This window comes from Lonchura striata, chromosome 28 (assembly GCF_046129695.1).
Source record: "Lonchura striata isolate bLonStr1 chromosome 28, bLonStr1.mat, whole genome shotgun sequence".
Classification (NCBI taxonomy): Eukaryota; Metazoa; Chordata; class Aves; order Passeriformes; family Estrildidae; genus Lonchura; species Lonchura striata.
In genome coordinates this window covers 5483745-5503905 of record NC_134630.1, presented here as the reverse complement: position 1 = coordinate 5503905, position 20161 = coordinate 5483745, and positions in this window count along the sequence as shown.

The window sequence follows — 20161 nt, the reverse complement described above, 5'->3', positions numbered from 1 at the left end:
ATCGATATTTTACAGAACTGATAGAAAATTAGCCAGGTTTAATAAACTTCATGCATGGCTTCTTATTGTAGCTATATATCAAAAGGAAAATAAATATATTGACTGGATCTGCTCACAAGAGCGTCTATAGGTCACTCTGGGAAATAAGGCAATTGCACAAATGGTTATGGGAGGCCGTGCCTCACAGGGTGGGAAGGGATCATGAGCAGGACATCTGGGTCTTCCTGCTAATTTACCACATGACCTTGAAATTCAAGCTAAATTTTCATCTATGCCCACAAAATGTGTTTTTCTTTTTGACTCTGGAATGATATTTCAAATGTTGAGGTAGCTCCATGTTTGGCCCTCTTCACCCTGTACCAGGTGAAGTTGCTGGTGGTGCTCCATTCCTTGGAGAAAGATCCTAATAGCTTTTTTATTATTTTTTAATCATGATTTTTTTTTTTTTTTGGTGGGAATACCACTACTCTTTTCCCAGGTATATTTTTTTAACATGGATTATTTTTTTGGTGGGAATACTACTAGTCCTTTCCCAGGTTTATTATTTTTATCATGGATTATTTTTTTGGTGGGAATGCCCCTACTCCTTTCCCACGTGGTTGATAAATGTTCTGAGATCCACCCCAGCAAAGTGACAGAGAGATAGAACCAGGAAAGACTCAAACATCAGGTTTCTCAGGTTTTTTTAGATTTGTGGCTAAATGCAACATTTTCTGAGATTCAGGAAGAAATTGTAACTTTTTTTCGCCGTGATGTTTCCCGTATTCCAGACCTCAGTGCAGTACACAGACAGAGGCATGTGGAGCATCCAAACTCACCTTCATCCATCCTCATTTGCGGGGCTGCGGTGGCAGAAGTGTCCTTTGGAAATCAGGAGTGCGAGACCGCAGTGCACAGACGGAGCGGCCTCGGGGTGCTGTCCCCAGGGACAGACAGACAGCCTGGGAGGGACAAATGGACAGCTCTGGGGCTGCTCTGCCCCTGGACAGACGGACAGCCTGGGAGGGACAGACAGACCAGCCTCGGTGTGCTGTCCCCAGAGACAGACAGAGAGCCTGGGAGGGATAGACAGACTGACCTGGGAGGGACAAATGGACAGCCCTGGGGCTGCTCTACCCCGGGACAGACAGAGCAGCCTGGGAGGGACAGATGGACCAGTCTTGGTATGCTGTCCCCAAGGACAGACAGCCTGGGAGGGACAGATGGACCAGCCCTGGAGCTGTTCTGCCCAGGGACAGACAGACAGCCTGGGAGGGACAGACAGCCCAGCCTCGGGGTGCTCTCCCAGGGATCTCCATGCCCAGGAGGCAGCAGCAGCTGGATTGTGCCTTTGCACAGAACCAAGGTGCAGCTGGGTGATGGCGGATGTGAGGGATGAGCCTGGGTCAGCTCCTTGTCTCAGTGCTGGGAAGAAAGCATCCATTTCTGGGTATGAAAAGACTTCTCCAGGACTAAAATTGGCTGTTTATATCTGGACTCGCCAAGGAAAAGGGGTGATTGAGTCCTCTTGCTGTACAGTTAGAACTGGAGTGAGAATCAGACTCTCTGAGTTCCTTTTCATTTTCATCTTCAATTTGCAGCGCAGATGGGACATCACTCTTCCCTTTCAGCAGCTCTGCCACTGTCCCTTGTGGGTTTTATCTCATGTCTGAACCCAATGCAGACATTTTCACTGACGGTTTTGTGATAGCCTGGAGAACAGGAGGCTCAGGGCAGACCTCATTGCTCTCTACAACTGCCTGAAAGGAGCTTGTAGCCAGGTGGGGGTTGCTTTCTTCTCTCAAGTAACAAGTGACAGGACCAAAGAAAATAGCCTCAAGTTGTGCCAAGGGAGGTTTAGGTTGGATGTTAAGGAAAATCTCTGTACACAAGGGGTGGTCAGGCACTGGAACGGGCTGGCTGGGGAAGGGCTGGGGTCCCCCTTGGCACCAGGGTGTGGATGTGGCACCCGGGGATGTGGGTAGTGGTGAACCTGCTGCTGCTGCTGCTGCATTAACTCGATGACCTCAGAAGCCTTTTCCAACGTTAATGATTGTGTGCTGCAGAAAGTAGAACCCACGGCTGGTATAAATCAACAGAACACCTAAAACCTTGCTGGAGCACACAGAGGTGGTGCTGGTGGAGGGTCTGAGCCCTGTTATTTTCATTACTGAGTTGTAGCTGTTCCTGAAGCTCGCTGGATGGAGGTGGCCCCTCCTTCCCCGTAAGGAGGCGAAAGCTGGAGCAGTTTTCTGGCCACGCACCTGCAAGGGGAAAATAAATGGGGAGGCTGAGCAAGCCATGGGTGGGTGTTATTGTCTGCTAAATACATAACATCATTGTCACCTTGAAAGAGCACTCCTTGTGCTGGAGCCGCGGTGGGCAGGGGCAGAGCAGGACGTGGTGAACCACCCACCTCCTCCCACCATTCATCACCCACCTTCCCCAGGTTTATTTTTTAACCCCACAGCTCAACTTCCCTTCCAAACCACGTGTTTTCCTCTTTTTCACTCTCTCTGCACACCTGCCTGCCCAATCCAGCCAGCATCCATGGTTCCCTGGCTGCAGGAGAGCGCCTGGGGTTTGCTCCTGCTCATCCACCAGGGATGTGAGTGTGGAAGGTGGGATCAGGTGGAGGAGTGAGAGGAGCAGGAAGGCTTTGGTGCTGATGAACTCTCAGGGAATGTGGCACAGCAAAGCAGAAATGAGGCTGGGAACTGCAGATGTGTGAGGGATGGCAGGGAGTGCAAGAGGGAGCGGTGGCAGGGGTGTGGGCACTCTGGTGTGCATCAGGAATGTGTCAAGTGTGTGGGCACTGAGGCTCAGGCAGGTCTAAGGGGGAGATAAGAGCAAAGCCCTGGTGATTGGGGTCTGGGAAGTGCAGTTCCTGGAGTGGGGGTGCTGCTGTGTAAGTGGGAGGGGTGGGCTTGTCCCCCCACGTGTGTGCAGCAAGGGCAGGGGTCAGGCACCTGCCCTCTCACCACGTGCTGCAGCTGGAGCAAATCTGACTCAGAATCACAGAATATTCTAAGTTGCAAGGGAGCCACAAGGATCAGAGTCCAGCTCTTCAATAAATAGTCCACAGAAGAATCAAACCACCACCTCAGCACCGTGCTCTGACTCACATTGCCTTGCTCTGAAAGTCGCTGCTCACAGATCTGTGTTTGGGACAAAACCTTGTGTTCGTAACATGAAAATGAATGTGGGGTTTGATAATTACTTTCCTTCTTTTTCTTTTCTTTTGGGTTTTCTGACTCTGCAATTCCCAGCACAGGAATGCTGATGGCAGATGAAAGGTTGGCTGCTGGGAGTTCTCCAGCTCAGCTTCACAGACCTAATGCACATCAGCTGCTGTGCCCTGCCTCAAAACCCTTCCTCTGTCTTGTCTTGCTGGATGCTCTCTCTGGTTGCTGCCCTACCTCTCAAGATAATAACAAAGGCTCTGAAACAGTGGAATTTCCCTTCTCTCTTGAATGGAGATCAAGGGGAGCCTTATGTCCCTACATGCAGGATAACAGGCAAGTTTATCCTCTGTCTACACACAGTGTGTGGAAATTGGTTGTTATCTTGTGTTTTCTAGAGGAAATAAGCCAGTTTTGTAAGGGGAGGAGTGTTTGGGGTGATGCTTCTGCAAGAGCAGCTGGGGCAGGGTCACAGCTTTTGATTTGGGCTCCAGCAGAAAATGTTCAGTTTGGTACAGCTCATTCAAGAGACAAAAATTCATTGGCCCAAAGCTATTTCTTTCATTCTCCATATTTGAAATCCTTTTAAACTGGGAGAAAAAAATAGTTCTAAGTTTCAGTACTCACTCATTTCAAAATCTAAGGCATTGGGTTTGATCTAACATTTTGGCTAATTAAATAGGAAACCCTTTTGTCTTACATATTACGAAACATCAAGGTCTCTTTTAGATCCACTGGTGTTTTTATTAGTCTCTGAAATTCTTGAGGAACAGATAAAATATCTCCCACCCAGCTCTGCTGTGTCAGTTAATGTGTGAGCAATCACAGTGTGACATATCCACCGAGGAGCGTATACAAATTGAATCTCTACGTGTGGTTGTCAGGAAACAAAACATGCTCAATATCTGTTTCAAAGACAATTTTGATTTTTTTTTTTTTTTTTTTAAGCAAAGCTTTTGTGGAAAATGTAGCAGCAAAGAAACAAAAATGACGCCTGCAATTTGGAAACAGGTAAACAAGAGGTATTAAAAATCGATGGAAACACTCAGTGGTCATCCCTAGGGATGATTTCTCACATGTAAACACATCTTTGGTGAAGGGAGGAATGAGACCAGGTCCCAGTTCCTGGGGTCTTAAATCCCATTGAAGTAATTTGCAACTAAATCAGGCTGGGAGATCATCACAGGCTTCAAATTTGATGTAGGCACCAGCTGAGGCTGCCAGAGCTCAGCAGCAGTTCAAGCCTCTTTCATCTCCTGGGTGGTCTCTAAGTCAGAGCCCTCAGCTCCACTTTGCCCCTCCCTTTCTCAAACCAGGCATTTGCTGATGCCATTGTTTAATCCAGCCAAGGATCTGCTCCATTTTGCATGCTCCAAGGTGATTTTGGCAAGGCTGCTCTGTTCTTGCATGCCAGTTAGAAAACCCTCTCTCAGGCAGGTCTCCTTCCGCGGGGCAGTTGTAATCCTGCGAGATTTCTGTGTAATAAATCTCCTTGCCTATCTGGTTTTTATTCTGGGCAAACGGTGTAAAATCCCAAGCCTTCCTCTGCGTAGAAGCAGCTGACAAACAGCTCTTCTGCTAATTCCTTCCAGATGGGCCCAAGCCGGCGTTTCCGTGGCTCAGAGCTCTGCAGATGGAACAAGCCATTTCCCAGCTCTGCAGAACACACAGCGTGGAGGGGAGAGGTCCCACCACTGGCATTTCAGAGCACAGGGGAGCTCCTGGGCTCAGCAGAGCACACAACACCACTGCTGTGAAGCTGTGTCCACATGGGAAGCACCATCCTACAGTATTGTAAATGCAGGAGAACCCAATGGGAAGAAATGCTGATGTCTGACTCAATTCAGAAGGCTGAATGATTTCTTTATTATAACTATGTTAAAATGCATTAATATACTATATAAAAGGAGGATACTCAAACTACACACTACTTTCTCTGACCCTCCCACAACTCGTGACCCTCTCTGAGAGTCCAGCCCCAGGTGGGTTGGATTGGCCACCAGGCTCAAACAATTCTTACTAGAATCCAATCAAGCACTCACTCCAGGTAAACAATTCTCTAATCACATTCTACATGGGAAAAACAAGGAGTAGAAACAGAAATTGTTTTCTCTTTCTTTCTTCGAAGTTCTTCTATGAAAAAATCCTGAGAGAGAAAAGAATGGGCCTGCCACATCTCCTGGTCATGACATAGCACTCTATTGTAAATGCAGGCGAACCCAATGGGAAGAAATGATGATGTCTGACTCAATTCAGAAGGCTGAATGATTTCTTTATTATAACTATGGCTAAAATACATTAATATACTATATAAAAGGAGGATACTCAAACTACACTCTACTTTCTCTGACTCTAACTCTCCCACAACTCGTGACCCTCTCTGAGAGTCCAGCCCCAGGTGGGTTGGATTGGCCATCAGGCTCAAACAATCCTCACCAGAATCCAACCAAGCATCACCCCAGGTAAACAATTCTCCAAACACATTCCACATAGGAAAAACAAGGAGCAGAAATAGAAATTGTTTTCTCTTTCATTTCTCTCTGTGCACCTCTATGAAAAATCCTGAGAGGGAGAGAAATGTGCTTGCCACACTACGGCAAAGTGATCCTGGGCATGTTCAGAGGGACAAACCCTTGGGGCTTTGGGTGTTTTGGCCCATTTCTCTGCTCACTTGGTGGATCCCCATGAGCAGCATGGGTGGGGAGGGGCACCAGCCTGCAAGGAAAAACAAAAATGGGAGCAGAAAGGGAAGAGTTGGTTTCTTTGCTTTATTTGTTCCTCCCCTGGCACAGTGGGCTGTCTGTGCATCATCTCCCTGCAGCTGAGCTGTGCTGGGGCAGGGGCTGGTGCTGCCCAGGATGCTGCTGTGGGATTGTCACCGTGGGCTGGCTCTGCCAGCCGTGGGTCTTTTCAGGTCGTGAGAAAAGCAGGTCAAGCATGTGAGCGTGTGGCTGCCTTTCAGGCACACACTGGAGAACTGTTCTCCACAAAGAGATTTCCCTTTATCATAGGGAGTTGCTGGAGTGGCCAGAGCTGCAAAGCAAGGATTTAAAAGCATCTCTGAGGGTTGGAATTGAGGTGAAGTCCTCCTGCTTTAGGGCACAAGTTCAACTTTAAAGGAGGGGACAAGATGGAAATTTTCCTTTGAGAAGATTATGTTAAAACTTTCAAAAAGGTGTTTGATTTGGTAGGAGAGGATTTGCATCTTTGCCTGCAACACCTGATACCGTGGGGTGTTGGAGATGGACCAGTCAAGGGAGCTCTCAAATACAAAAACCGTGTGTCAGGAGCACAGGGGGTGCAAGCATTTCTTTTGTCAGGGGTGCAAATGAGGCAGGGTTCATTTTGAGGATGCTTTTTATGAGATGGGGGCACCTCCACTGCTGCACCTCTCTGTTCCCTACCCCAACACACACTCCCAAAGCAGCCAGGCTCCCTCCATTTGCCAGAGGGGCTCAGGGTGAGGAGAAGTGCTGGTGCTGCCTTGCAAGGGTGCAGCCAGCAGGGAGGACAGGACTGCAGCCTCATGGTCAGCATGGGAGACTGGCCCTGCTCCAAGGCTGGCTGTTCCTTCATCCCAGCGTTCTAGGAGGACGTAAGATGGCACAATCTCAAGGCACTTTTCAAAGGCACTTCAGTAATTCTCATTATCCCCCTGGAAGGACCACGGGCCAGCATTCAGCAGCGCTTGGCTGCTTTTCAGGCCAGAATTTCTGTCTTCTGTTGATGCTTTCTTTCAGCTGAAGTAAGAAGGAGGTTGAGTTTTGCTTGGATTGTCCCTGGCAGAGAAAGAAAGCACCCACGCTCTCCATGTGCTTTGCAGGCTGATCCAAAGCCTGGTGGATCCATCCCCTTTGACTTGGGCGCCGTTTGCAAAGGGGGATCACTGCTGCACGGGGTGGCTGGCGCTGCTGCCAGCAATGACCTCATGCTTCTCAGAGCTTCTCTGATTTATTTCATCTGTTTCCATCTGCAGAAGATGGTTGATGAGCTGTACCTGCTATCCGGAGATGGGAGGAGAGGCAAACACAAGCACAACCCCACCAGGGTTGCCCTGAGCTGCTGAAATTCCTCCTGCCCAAGGATGGAGAGCAACGCAGACTCACCTACACAAATTCCCAACCTTTAAAGTGTGCAGCTGTTCTCAGGCAACTTAAAAACTTATTCTTTTTCACCACCAGTTCAACAGTTGCAAACGCTTCCTCCCTTCTCCAAACCCGAGTTGTAACTTGGATGGTTTTGCTCCGGCAAGTAACAAAAGGAAGAAGCTGATTTGCAACCAGAATGTTGCTTCTTGCAATGCTGCCCCAAACAAGGTGATGATGTTTGATAAAGTAGGAAAGGCTTTTCTGAAGGGCAGGGGGAAGGATGGCAGCCATGTCGGTGTTCTTGGCTTTGCCAGCTCCGTTCTCTGCAGGTTTGTTGTTGTGGTTTCCCCCAGCGATTCTCCAGGCATGTTGAATTCCTCCAGGCTGGATCTTTCTGCTTGAAGCGATGGGATTTTGGCAGTTTTCTCTTGGAGATGGAGCCAGAGTTGGCAGATAGGGCCACATGTGCCACCCATGCTGCACTTTCCATGATGTGGGAGCAATATTCATCAGGGTAGGGCTGGGCCCTGAGATGTTTTTCTGCTCGTGGCAAGCAGGAGGTATCTCACCAGGCTGCCCTGTGTGTGGATTTGTTAGCTTTGAGCAAAGTTATTCTTGGTCGATGAAAAACAGCCCCTTCTGGGTATAAAAATGTTTTCATTTTAGAGTGTTTGGAAAGCAGCGCCAAGGATGACAAAAGCAAACACCCACCCCAAGCAAAGGAACGCTCCCAGGAGCATCTCCAGAGTGCTTTGAGACCTGGGTGGTGCTGAGAGGAGTGTGCTGGCATGAAACCACGGGGGAACGTGGGCTGGGGGAGCTCTCGGCACCAGCAGCCCTAAGCACAGCTGCTGGCTTGGGTACAGCCCTGTGCACTGAGCCTGTAGGAACCCAGCACATCCCTCTGGCTGCCCTGGCTGGCTCCAGACCCTGGCAGGGGGCTCAGGGACCTTGACATGAAGTCAAAAACACCTGTGGCTTCGATTTTAGCCTGTGGAAAAAGCTGCCAACTTTGTATGAGGAATTACAAGCCACAAGGGTTTGAATAGTGTGGTAGCTGGATTAACACGGGGTGAAAAAGTAGAATTTTGGGGTTTGTTTAGAGTAGGATTCAGGGGGTGAAGATGGAGGGATTTGGGCATGTCCTGCCCTTTTTCTTCTTGCCCTCCATGTCTTGCTGTGATGGTGACACTTTTCTATTGGTTTAAGGTAGAGACACACTGTTCAACATAAATAATAGATATTGGCATGTTATTGTTAAACATAGCACAGATAGTTTGTAATATGAAATGTTATAGTATATATAATATGTAATAATATAATGGAATATAATATATAATCTGTAATAATGTAATATGTAATATAAAAATATATATATATATAAATATATATAAAATATAATGTAATATGTAACAATATTATGTAATATATAATGTCGCCTGAGGTGTCACGCAGAATGCCACGGCCTCCTTGCTGGACAGAGCTCGGCAGGTCAGAGAAAGAAAGTTCTAGATAAGGGAAAATAAACAACCCTGAGAAGCTGATCCTTTGCATTTCAGACTCCTTCTTTGCCTGCATGGGCTGGGAAACGAGGACTTTTGCACTCCTGGGGTCATCCCAACGCTGCAGACCCTGAGACCTGCCCTGTTTGGTAACCCAGGATCACGGAATTGCAGAAAGCTTTGGCTTGGGAGGAACCTTAAAGATCGTTTTTTTCCATCCCCTGCCTTGGCAGGGACACCTTCCATGGGAGCAGGTCACCCCAAACCCCACCCCAGCCCCAGGGGTGTGCAGCTCTTGGACCAAGAGTTGTGGGGAGTGTGATTCTGTTTTTCTCTAGGGTTTACAAAGAAAAGTCTCTCTACACACTTTGTTGTGCTGTTCCATGCCTGTAAACACCTCTTCAGTCTCCCCCTGCCTCAGTTTACCCCTTTCTTCTACTAATTAGATAAACCCACCCCAATAAAGCCCTCCTATTGACTTCACCACGGTGTTTTGAGACTTAATTAACAGTCTGCAGAATGCACTGAGATCATGGGATGAAAGCAGCTATAGATATGCAAAGCAGCATCATTATGCGAAGATAAAATTTAGAACCTTTGTTAAATAAGTGTTGAAATGAATGTATGGCAGCATGTGCCTGGCTCTGCTCAGCTCTGGGCCCTCCTGCTCGTTCACCTGATAATCCCAGGGGAAACACGACAAAAATGAGATTTATGAGGGAAGTGTGAAAATGCACAGGCAAGGTCTTAAAATCAGATTAATGAAAAGAGAGAAGCTCTGAAAGAAAAGAAAGATCTTTTCCTCCTTATCTCTTGGAGGTCTCTAAACTCCTGTGTACACATTACAAGCTGCAAACTAAGGGAGAGCCAGAATCAGGTTTCAGATTACTCATGCTTTATTTATTTCCTTTATTATTTTGCATTGGGGAAAAAAAAAGAGTGGAGGGGATACGGAAAGAATTTCAGCTATAATTTTAAAAGAAAAATGTCTGAGAAGGGACACACTCCATCAACTAATTAAACATGTATCAGAGGTGCAATATTCCCAATTAACTACAAAGTTGTGCTTCCACTTCTAATTGCTGACAGTTTCTTCTGGTGACTGTGTGCAGATTAATTGTCTTCAATGGGGAGCTGGTTGTCTTGATAATGTAATGTTTGAAGTGGAGGTTGTAATTGCTTTGATTACATTTGTGGTTTATTTCCTAAATGGCAGGTTGAGGTTGAGACTGAGGTTTAAAGTAGCAGCTAAAAAAGTGAGAGATGAGAGGAAAAAAGTAAAGTTTCTTTAAGGAGTCTAAATGTGGTGGAGCAAACTTTGGGGGCTTGGACTGGATGACCCTGGAAGGTCCCTTCTAAACCAAACTATTCCGTGTTTTTGCTACCAATGAGCTGCTTTGTTCAGAGAGGGAATGGATGGGCCAAAGGAGGGCAGTGGAGCTGGGGAAGGGGCTGGAGAACCAGGAGGGGCTGAGGGAGCTGGGAAGGGGCTCAGCCTGGAGAAAAGGGGGCTCAGGGGGATCTTCTGGCTCTGCACAGCTCCTGACAGGAGGGGACAGCCGGGGGGTCGGGCTCTGCCCCAGGGAACAGGGACAGGAGGAGAGGGAACGGCCTCATGCTGGGCCAGGGGAGGTTTAAATGGATACTGGGAACATTTTTTCACCCAAAGAATTATCCAGGTTTCCCAGGGCAGGGTTAGAATCCCCATTCCTGGAGGGATTTAAAAGCCATGAGGATGTGACACTTGGAGAGACAAGTAAGCAGTGGCCTTGGCAGGGCAGGGGATCTTGGGCTTGATCTGAGAGAGACTTGGACTTGGACTTGGACTTGGACTTGGATTTGGACTTGATCTGAGCCCCCTGAGAGGGCTTTTCCAGCCTCAAAATATTGTGTGATGAGCTGGGGAGGGCAGCCAGGGAGCAGGCAGAGGTGCAGGCTCAGGTGCAGGCAGAGGTGCAGGCAGAGGTGCAGGCTCAGGTGCAGGCAGAGGTGCAGGCAGGGAGCAGGCAGGGAGCAGGCAGAGGTGCAGGCTCAGGTGCAGGCAGAGGTGCAGGCTCAGGTGCAGGCTCAGGTGCAGGCAGAGGTGCAGGCAGAGGTGCAGGCAGAGGTGCAGGCTCAGGTGTGAAGGCTCTGCACCCTCCCAGGCTCAGAGCTGTCTCCAGATGTTCTCTCCAATCTCCTCCCCAGTGCCTGCAGCCTCCTGGCAGCCAGCAGGGACGGAGGCAGCCAGCTCCTTCCCCAGCACCCTGCCTGTCACTTGGGTCACTCTTTTTGATTTTTCTTCTCCCTGGCGTGGGAAAGACCACGGGCAGGAGCTGAGCTTGGAATTCAAACCCCGGCTCCTGCCTGGCTTTTGGCAGCTGAGAGGTCTCCTCGCTGGAGCCGAGGGATTCCCAGGCTTTTATCCTCTGCTGGCTGTCAGCTCTCTGGTATGAGATGAAGTCACCTCCTTCCTTCCTCCTCCCAGCCCTACCACTCACAGCAGCCACCGCAGCCCCTCTGCCAGACTCTGTCTGGCTCTGAGCACTCCCTGCCACGCTCTGGCACTTCATCTTTGCCTTCTCTCCTCTTTTCCAGCTCTGGAGCCTCTGGGAATCCAGAGCTTCCCTCTGGCTGCCCTGGCAGGTCTGGGACCCTGGCAGGGGTCAGGAACCCCCCTGGACAGAGCCCCCAGAGACACTGGCTGTGATCTCTGGCCATGAAAAAGAGTTTTCAATCTTACAGCATGAATTACCAGCTCTGAGTGTTTGATATAAGTAATAATTAAGTGTGGCACGGGTGCAAAAGTAAAATTTTAGGATTCTAGATGAGGCGTCCAAAGGGGACAAGATGGAGGAAATTGGGTGTGCCTTGTTCTTTTTCTCCTTCTTCATGCCCTCCATGTCTCACTGTGGTGTTGGCATTTTTCTGTTGGTTCAGGCTGGGGACACACTGTCCAACGTAGGTGACAGATATTGGCACGTTCTTGTAAATGCAGCCCAGGGAGTTTCTGGTATTTAATGTTTGTCACATCCCACTGAGGGCAGAGCCCCACACGCTGCCCTGCAGGACAGAGCTGGGCAGGGCAGCAGAACATGTTAGAGATAAACAGAATAAACAACCTGGAAACCAGCACAGACCAATTATGGCTTCTGCTTTGGAAATGGGGCAAAAAGACAGAGACTTTCTACAATCTCAGAATCATCAACACCACAGATTCTGACAGGAGCCATCAGCAGAGCTGAGCCAGGCCCAGGAGGAGCATCTGTAGGAATTGGATGAGGAAGAGCATCCAGTGGCCTGTGAGAAATTTGGCCAGTGCCTGTGCCAAGTGTGTCTCCACGAGAGCGACGTGCCAGGCGGGATGGGCAGCAGGACAGCACCTGGGCCCCATCCCTCCGGCCACACAGCCTCACCCTCCCTCCCTGCACGCTCTTCCTCTCTCCTGCCTCCTCTTTGCCCTGGGCTGCCTCAATTTCCTTTGTCCAGCCCAGATCTGGGCTGAAGGGCAGCGTGTGCTGGGGGACCCAACCAAGCCAGGGTGCTTTTTCCTGAAGAAAGAGTGAGATTATCCTCTCCTCACAATTAAAGGGAGGAAGGAATGGATTTCCCATGGGCAGAGGTTTGACAGAACTTCTCTCTGAGCCCTGCACACTCCAGCGAGCTGCAGGGACCGAGGCAGCAGCTCTGCCCTGCCAGACCATGGGGATGGGCTGAGGGAGCTGGGGAAGGGTTTGGGGCACCAGGAGCAGCTGAGGGAGCTGGGAAGGGGCTCAGCCTGGAGGAATGGAGGCTCAGGGGGGACCTTGTGGCTCTGCACAGCTCCTGACAGGAGGGGACAGGCAGGGGGGTCAGGCTCTGCTCCAAAAAGAGGGACAGGAGGAGAGGGAACAGCCTCAGGCTGGGCCAGGGGAAGTTTAGATGGATATTGGGAACATTTTTTCACCCAAAGGGTTGTCCAGGTTTCAGGTTTCCCAGGGCAGGGCTGGAGTCCCCATTCCTGGAGGGATTTAAAAGCCATGGGGACGTGGTACTTGGGGACACGAGTTAGCAGTGGCCTTGGCAGGGCAGGGGATCTTGGGCTTGATCTGAGTGGGACTTGGACTTGATCTGAGCCCCCTGAGAGGGCTTTTCCAGCCTCAATGATTCTGTGACGAGCTGGGGAGGGCAGCCAGGGAGCAGGCAGAGGTGCAGACAGAGGTGCAGACAGAGGTGCAGGCAGAGGTGCAGGCAGAGGTGCAGGCTCAGGTGCAGGCAGAGGTGCAGACAGAGGTGCAGGCAGAGGTGCAGGCTCAGGTGCAGGCCGAGGTGCAGGCAGAGGTGCAGGCAGAGGTGCAGGCTCAGGTGCAGGCCGAGGTGCAGGATGACCTTCCCTTGCTGGAGCAAACCAGGGGTTAACAGCAGAGGGAGGAGGTTTATCCTGAGCTCTTGGGAGCCAGGGAGCAATGGGCAACTGTGCCAGCAGCCAGCCAGGCCAGCTGCTGCCCGTGGTCCTTCCCCAGCTGCCAGCAGCCCGCAGCAGCCTGGGGTCGGTGTTGGGGCAGCTCTGGAACGTGTTTGTGACAGCTTGTACCTCCCAGCGAGAGAGAGCTGCTGTCTGCTGCCTTTGAAATAATTAACCCAAGTGGGGAAACCGAGGCATGAGCTTTGCATTCGGTGTTTGCCAAATAGAACCTTCTCTGGTGGATTTTTTCCCCCTGACTTTTCCTTTTTTCCTACGTTGCTTTCCTGTCATGAGCCATAGGAGCATGTCAGGACATTTTATCCCGTGTGCCTTGACAGGTTTGCCCTGTCTTGATGGACTCATCAACCCCCTCAGGTGGGAACTGTAACCTGCATGGGGCACCCCAACCACGGCACACCCTGTGTTTTATGGAGTGAACACTAACCAAATCCTCTCTCAGCCATGCATCATGGTGCATGTTTTCATGGCACAGTTAGGGAAGATGATTAGATTCTGTTCTTGGTGGTAGTGCTCCTGTTTCCCTCTTCCTGAGTTTCCGTGGTTACCAGGTCCAGGGCTCTGAGCAGTAGAAAAATTAGAATCATTAAAAAGAGGGAATGAAAAAAAAAAAAAAAGCCTGATCGTAATGATCTGAAATATCTCATTTTGGAAATCAGGCACTCCCAGTTTTAAGGTCTTCACAGAAATCTGTCAGTGACAGTGAGGTGTTATCCCAGAGCCCCTTGGAGCAAGGCTGAGGTTACAGGGAATTTCCTCCAGCACTGACACTGGGATGGTGTTACCACCTCAGGGCAGGGTTTCTGATCGAGTGGGAGGCTCAATACCTTTTTTTTTTTTATATTGTACTTTTTAATTGTCCTATTTATTTTATCTCTTTTCTATTTTATCAAAGGTTGGACTGGATGATCTTGGAGGTGTTTTTCCGCCTTAATGATCCTATGATCTACTTCTCAACGGGAAACTCTTCATGGCATATGGGAACAAGGGAGAGCTCCCACTCCCAGGGAGTTGGGAGGGTTTTGTGGGGGATTTTGGAGAGAGGCAAGTGAAATCTGAAGTGGGACTTTATACAAGGACATGGAGTGATGAGATAAAGGGGAATGGCTTCCCACTGCCAGAGGGCAGGGCTAGATGGGGTGTTGGGACGAATTCTTCCTGTGAGGGTGGGGAGTATAGTAAAAATGCAGCAAAGCCCAGCTCAGGGAAGAAATGATGATGTCTGACTCCAGATCAGAAGGCTGAAGGACAGATTTATTAAAAATATACTATATTGCATTAATGTACTATTTAAAGAGATACTATCCTATTCTACATATTTACTTCTTACTTACACATCTAACTCAAACTCTTGACTCTGCTGAGAGTCCAACACAGCTGGATTCATTGGTCACTGACCCAAACATCCTTCACCAGAATCCAACCCAGCCATCACTGCAGGTGAACAATCTCCACACCATAGTCCACATGGGGAGAACAAAGGAGCAGAGGTAAAGGTTGTTTTCTTATTCTCTCTGTGCTTCTCCTGAGAGACAGAATTCTGTCTGTCTGTCCAGAGAATCTGAATGTCACAGGGCACAGGAACAGGGTGCCCAGAGCAGCTGTGGCTGCCCCTGGATCCCTGGCAGTGCCCAAGGCCAGGCTGGGCAGGGCTTGGAGCAGCCTGGGACAGTGGAAGGTGTCCCTGTCCCTGTCAGGGGTTTGGAACTGGATGGGTTTGAGCTCCCTCCAACCCAAACCATTTTGTGACTCCACGTGAGCCAGGTTTGGACCCTGCAGCTGTGCTAAAGCCCAGGAGGAGGAGGAGGAGGAGCTGCCTGGTGTGGGGAGCACCCGAAGCCCCTTCGCTCGCAGAGATCAGCCCTCGAAGGAGCTGCTGCTGCTCCTGCTCAGGGCTGGGAGAAGGGCAAAGCTGCTCCCCAGGGGGAGAGAGAAGAGCTTTAGTCCAGCAGGCAGGAGGCAGGACCTGGCTGTCCCGTGCCCTGGGCCAGCCAAGGGCTGGGATGTGGGGTGCCAGTGCCAGCCCCGTGCCCTCTCTGACTCGGGGTGACATCCCCAAGCAAGAACTCAGCAGCTCCTCAGGCACTGCCGGGGTTTCCTGGAGCATCCTCCCCCCCACTGCTCCACGAGCTGGAGAAAAGGGATCTTCTCACTACAGGAGCCTTGCTCGGTGTTTTTCTTCTGTTAAGAAGCAAAAAAAGAGGCTTTTTTATTATTATTTTCTGTGACATCTGCAGTCATGAATTGGGCCTATAAAACACTGTGTAGGAGACTGTTCCTCCTTCACTTGATCTCCTTTCATTCCCAAGAACATTTTTCTCATCAAAGCTTGCAGATTTCAGACACGCCATAAGATATTTTTAATCATCTTCTGTCACGAAGTTTCCAAGTTAAAGGAGCCTGTGCCATGCAGAGAAAAGTCTATTTATTCTCCCTTGTTTAAAATACCCTGGCAGTCATTTTAATTACAATGCCTTTTCCCTACCCCTCCTGGGATGTGCAAACGTATTTACACAATTTACAGTAGAGGTGGTTTCCTTCCCCCATCCCCTCACGCCTTCCCCGTCACCTCCCTCTTTTCCCCCGTGTGTGTAACGTGCACAGCTCCAAATACCACAACTTGGCAAATAAATATTACAAGATTCAATAAGAGGGAGCTGCATTTGCAAGTCTGAGGCTAATTTAATAAATGATGGCAGCAGCTTTAAAACATGTCTCCTATTTAAAGAGCACAACACCGATCTTTGGAAGGAGCTGTGAAGTGGGCTAAATTTTTTAAAGGCTTTAAATGAATCCTTTTCATCTAAAGCTTGGAAAATTAAAGCCTCCCGAGCAGGTTTTTGTGCGGCTTCGTCAGAGCGGGCATAAAGCAAAGCCGCGCCTGGCAGCGAGCGCTCCGCAGGCTCCGGGCTCAGCGTGGGACACCGAGTGACGCCTTCAGACTGAGCCTTTTCAGGGGAAAAGGAAGTCAAATTTGGGTGGAAGAAGATGTAAACAGCCCTGGTATTTATAGGAGAAAGGAGGTTGAAGGACGCCTTGGTGCTGGCGCGCAGCCCCGCGTGCGGGCGTGGGCTGGGCTGGAGGTGCAGCGGTGCTCCTTGCTTGGTCCCAGTTTGTACTGGGACAAAGTACTCGGACAAGGTACAGACAGCTGGGAGCAGCGGCTGAGGAAAATGGGGTGCTGTGTGGTAGAACCCAGTGCAGAGGTCAGGGCTCAGCCATCTCTTTATCCATTTCTAAATCCCACGTGTCACTGCCCATGCTGCCGTTATCTCCTGTGCCCGCCTGCTCTCACACGGTTCTTCCAGCATGGGGGACCCTCAGCCACCTTTAATCCTTCCCTTTCTCCATGCAGAAACACAGTTTTAGAAGATTATAATGGAGCCTTCTGGCCTTGAACTCTGTTAAAAGCCTCAAAGAACGACATGGCTTTGGCAGGCTGGATTGGGTTGGATTACCTGTCTTCAGATCTTCTGCTTGTGAGATATTTCAAAAGCCCCCTTTAACCAGAGTTAAAGCCCAAGTTTGTCCAGTTAGGATCTTGGCAGGATTTGATCAGAGGTAACTAGATCTCAGCAGCAGAAAAGAAACAAAAACATGTAACTAATTTGGTATATTTACATTATTTACATGTCATACGTGGTCCTCCGAGCTGGGGGCCAAAGTTTTCCTGGTGTGATGTCCTTGCTCAGGAGCCCAATGCCCATGAAGATGCTGAAACCCACACTGGACCCCTGGGCTGGGTCTGTCCAAGCAGGAGAGAGCAAAGCAACTCCCAGTGTCAGGGAGGACACTGAGGCCTTTTCCAGCACCTATTGGGATGATTCTCTGAAAAGCCTCTTTGGCTCTGACAGCTCTCCATCACTCCAGTGTGCCCAAAGGAGCACTGACTGCCACCATGTCACCGTCTTGTTCTCCTGGGAAGTCAGGTTATCCCCCTTTCCTCTCCTAATGCCAGCAGAGTCCTTAAACAATTCCCTTCAGTCCTGGTTTTCAAACTCGTCCCTTTGCTTAGCAGGGTGCAATGAACTTCCAGCTCTGGTTTGAGCAGTTGGAGCTTGGAGGGGGTAGTGGGGTAAGAGAGGACAAAAAATGTATATAAATCCTTCTTCTGCGGGCTCTTATCCACAGTGACAGCTACAAAAAAAGCACTTTATTGCTCCAGTCACATCTCATGTCAGTGTGATGTGCACCACGGAGAAACCCACCACATGATGGCTTGGAAACAGCAGTTCTCTTAAAATTTTTAGGGTGATAAGCAAAAAGAAAATGGGAGAAAGACTCAGAAAATACCCAAAAGACTAATGTAATTCCCTTGAAGAGAGAGGGCATCAGAGAAACAAGAATCGCCTGTTCTGGACGTGGTCAGGACACCGAGAAGCTCATGCAGCTCCATCCTGAGGCTGCTGTGCTCCCCCTCGGCCATTGCCCCAAACCAAACTTCACTTCTGGAGGGAAATACCCACAATTACTTATTTCCCCCCTCCAGCAAGTTCACAATTGAGGAAACTCTTCAGCACAGCAGGTGAGAGGTGGGGGGAAGGTCTCCAACAAAGCCAAGTTGCTTTGTTCTTGTGCACCTGAGCTGTTGGTGCTGGTTAACAGCAATCGCTCCGTGGCTGCAGCTTCACAGGACTGGGAGATGTTTGCAGGCTCTGGCTGAGCTGGTGTTTGCTGAGAAGCTGAAGAAACCCCCCTGAGGTGGCTGCTGACCAGAGGTAAGGAATGAGCACTTTCCTTGCCGGAGTTTGAAAATTAGAATGACACCACTGGGAAAGAAAATAATAGTTGAGAGAGAGAGCTTGTAAGGAAAAGCAAATCAAAGTACACCAAGGATCTGTCAGTAAAAACGTCCTTTCATGCCATGTTTTAAAATGTATTTCTTCTTTTGAATTATGCTTTGTATTTTTCATTATATAAAATGAGGAATAGGAGCCCCTGCAGCACATGGTCTGGTTGGATGTCTAAGATATTAACTGAATATTTTCCTGCCCTAAGGGTCCAGCAGGAACTTCAGCTGTTACCTCCCATGTTTCCCAGGTATTTGAATAAAATTAATGTTACTCAGAAGAATTGTAACAGCTTGCACAAAAATCAGGTTCCTGGAAGGGCTGTGCTGATTTTGGGAGTATTATTGGTGTGATAAGCCTTGCAGTGAGAGCAGGGAAAGTGCAATCTATTTGTTAATCACAAGGTTTGCAGCCTGGTTTAGGTAAGGGCTGCTCTGGGAGGGAGCTCGTGGAAGAACATTGGGATATATGCTCCTGCACTCTACAAATGGGAAAGGATGTGGTGTTTACCTTGTGAATGTGTCACAGATGGTTGCTCCCCTTTGTGGCTGGTCAGGACCTTTCCACCAAGGTGGAAACTTAGTCAGATGTGGGGTTTTGCTGCAGCTTTAATTTATGTTTGCATAAATGCTAGGAGCGTTTGGGTTGGAAGGGACATCCAGAAACCATGCCTGCAATGAGCAGGGACAATGCCTGCTGGTTAATGGGAATCCCCAGTGAGGAAAGGGGTTTTGTTCAGTGTTTTTGTTTTGAGGATGTTCATTTTTGTGTTTTGCTGACTCTTTTTTTTTTTTTTTTTTTACTCTTCATTACCAGGAGGCAGGAGGAGCTCCCAGGGAAAAGCTGAGCCTGAAATGGACATTTTCACACAACTCTGTGTTGCACAAGTTTTAAAAGGCTTTGGCCTGTGGAAGAAAACAAATGCAATGGTGAGAAGCTCTGGGAAGCAGCTTTGCTCCCTTGAGCTGTTAAGGGCCAGAGGCAGATGCCACATTTGTGCTGTTCTTGGATCAAATTTCCAAGAAGGCTCTTTCCCACGGTGTCACTTTCTGCACCATCCCCAGGAAGCAGGATTCCACTTTCTGCCCAGCAAAGCCCAGTAATAAAACAATGCTGGTTTTCCTGCTGAGGTTTGGTGCAGCAGCACCAAATGTGCCTGGGGAGCTCAGCTCAGCTCCCCCTCTGCTCCTGCTGGGTCTCCCCTGCACCACCGGTGCAGAAATCGGATTTTCACTTGATCCTGTATCGTGGACCCCCTCTGCAGGAAACCTGCTGCTCAGAGAAGCATTTCCCTTCTAAGCCAAAGAGATGAGACTGGAACAGTTCCCAGTTGCTCCCAGTTTGTGCCATGCCCTCAGGGAGCCCTGGGTGAGAGGTGGGGGGTGGCTTTTGCCAGCCTCCCATAGGAGATGGCTGTGGAGCAGGGAACGCTGTAGTGGTGGATCCCACAGGTAAGTTTGGAATCTGCTCCTGCTCTCCAAGAGAGCTCAGTGGAGCTGACAGAGAAGAGAGTCCCTTGGGAAACAACACCCAGCTGCAGCTGGAGGAGGATTCTTTACAGAAAGATTGGAAGAAACATTCCACACGGAGCACCCGCTGTTATCACATCCCGCTCCAGTCTGGCAGCTCCTGTTTGCTGTACCTGCTGCTCTGCTTTTTGCATCTCTAATCTGATTTAGATAATAACCCCAGTGGGTGCAAAGAGCCAGCCAGGCCTCGTGGTGAGATTCTCCTACTCCAGATCCTCCAGATCCACTCCCTGAGAGCAGGCAGCACCTGGAGCTTGGCTGCCAGTGGAAAGGGTCAAATCCTCCTCTCCTACATGCACCAAGGTCAGCCCCAAGCCTCTTCAAGGTGTTTTTTCACTGCTCTGTGTAGCGAGAGAGATCAGGGCTGGCCAGAGGCTGTGATAACAACAGACTGTTAATAATCCCTGGGTGTATTCAATAAATACATTTATTTTGTGTGGGCAAAGGCACCCATTGTCCCCTGCTGCTCCAAAGGCTGGTGACATCACCCTAATCCTGCTTGCCCCAGGGTATATCTGGGTTTTAACTGCTTTGTCCCTCCAGTCAAAAGTTTTTTCAGGGAGGATTTGGGGATCTTGCCCGCCTGTGGGATTTCTCCCCAGGGTGTCAGACTTGCTGTACAACTACAGTGGGACTCACCTCCACAGACC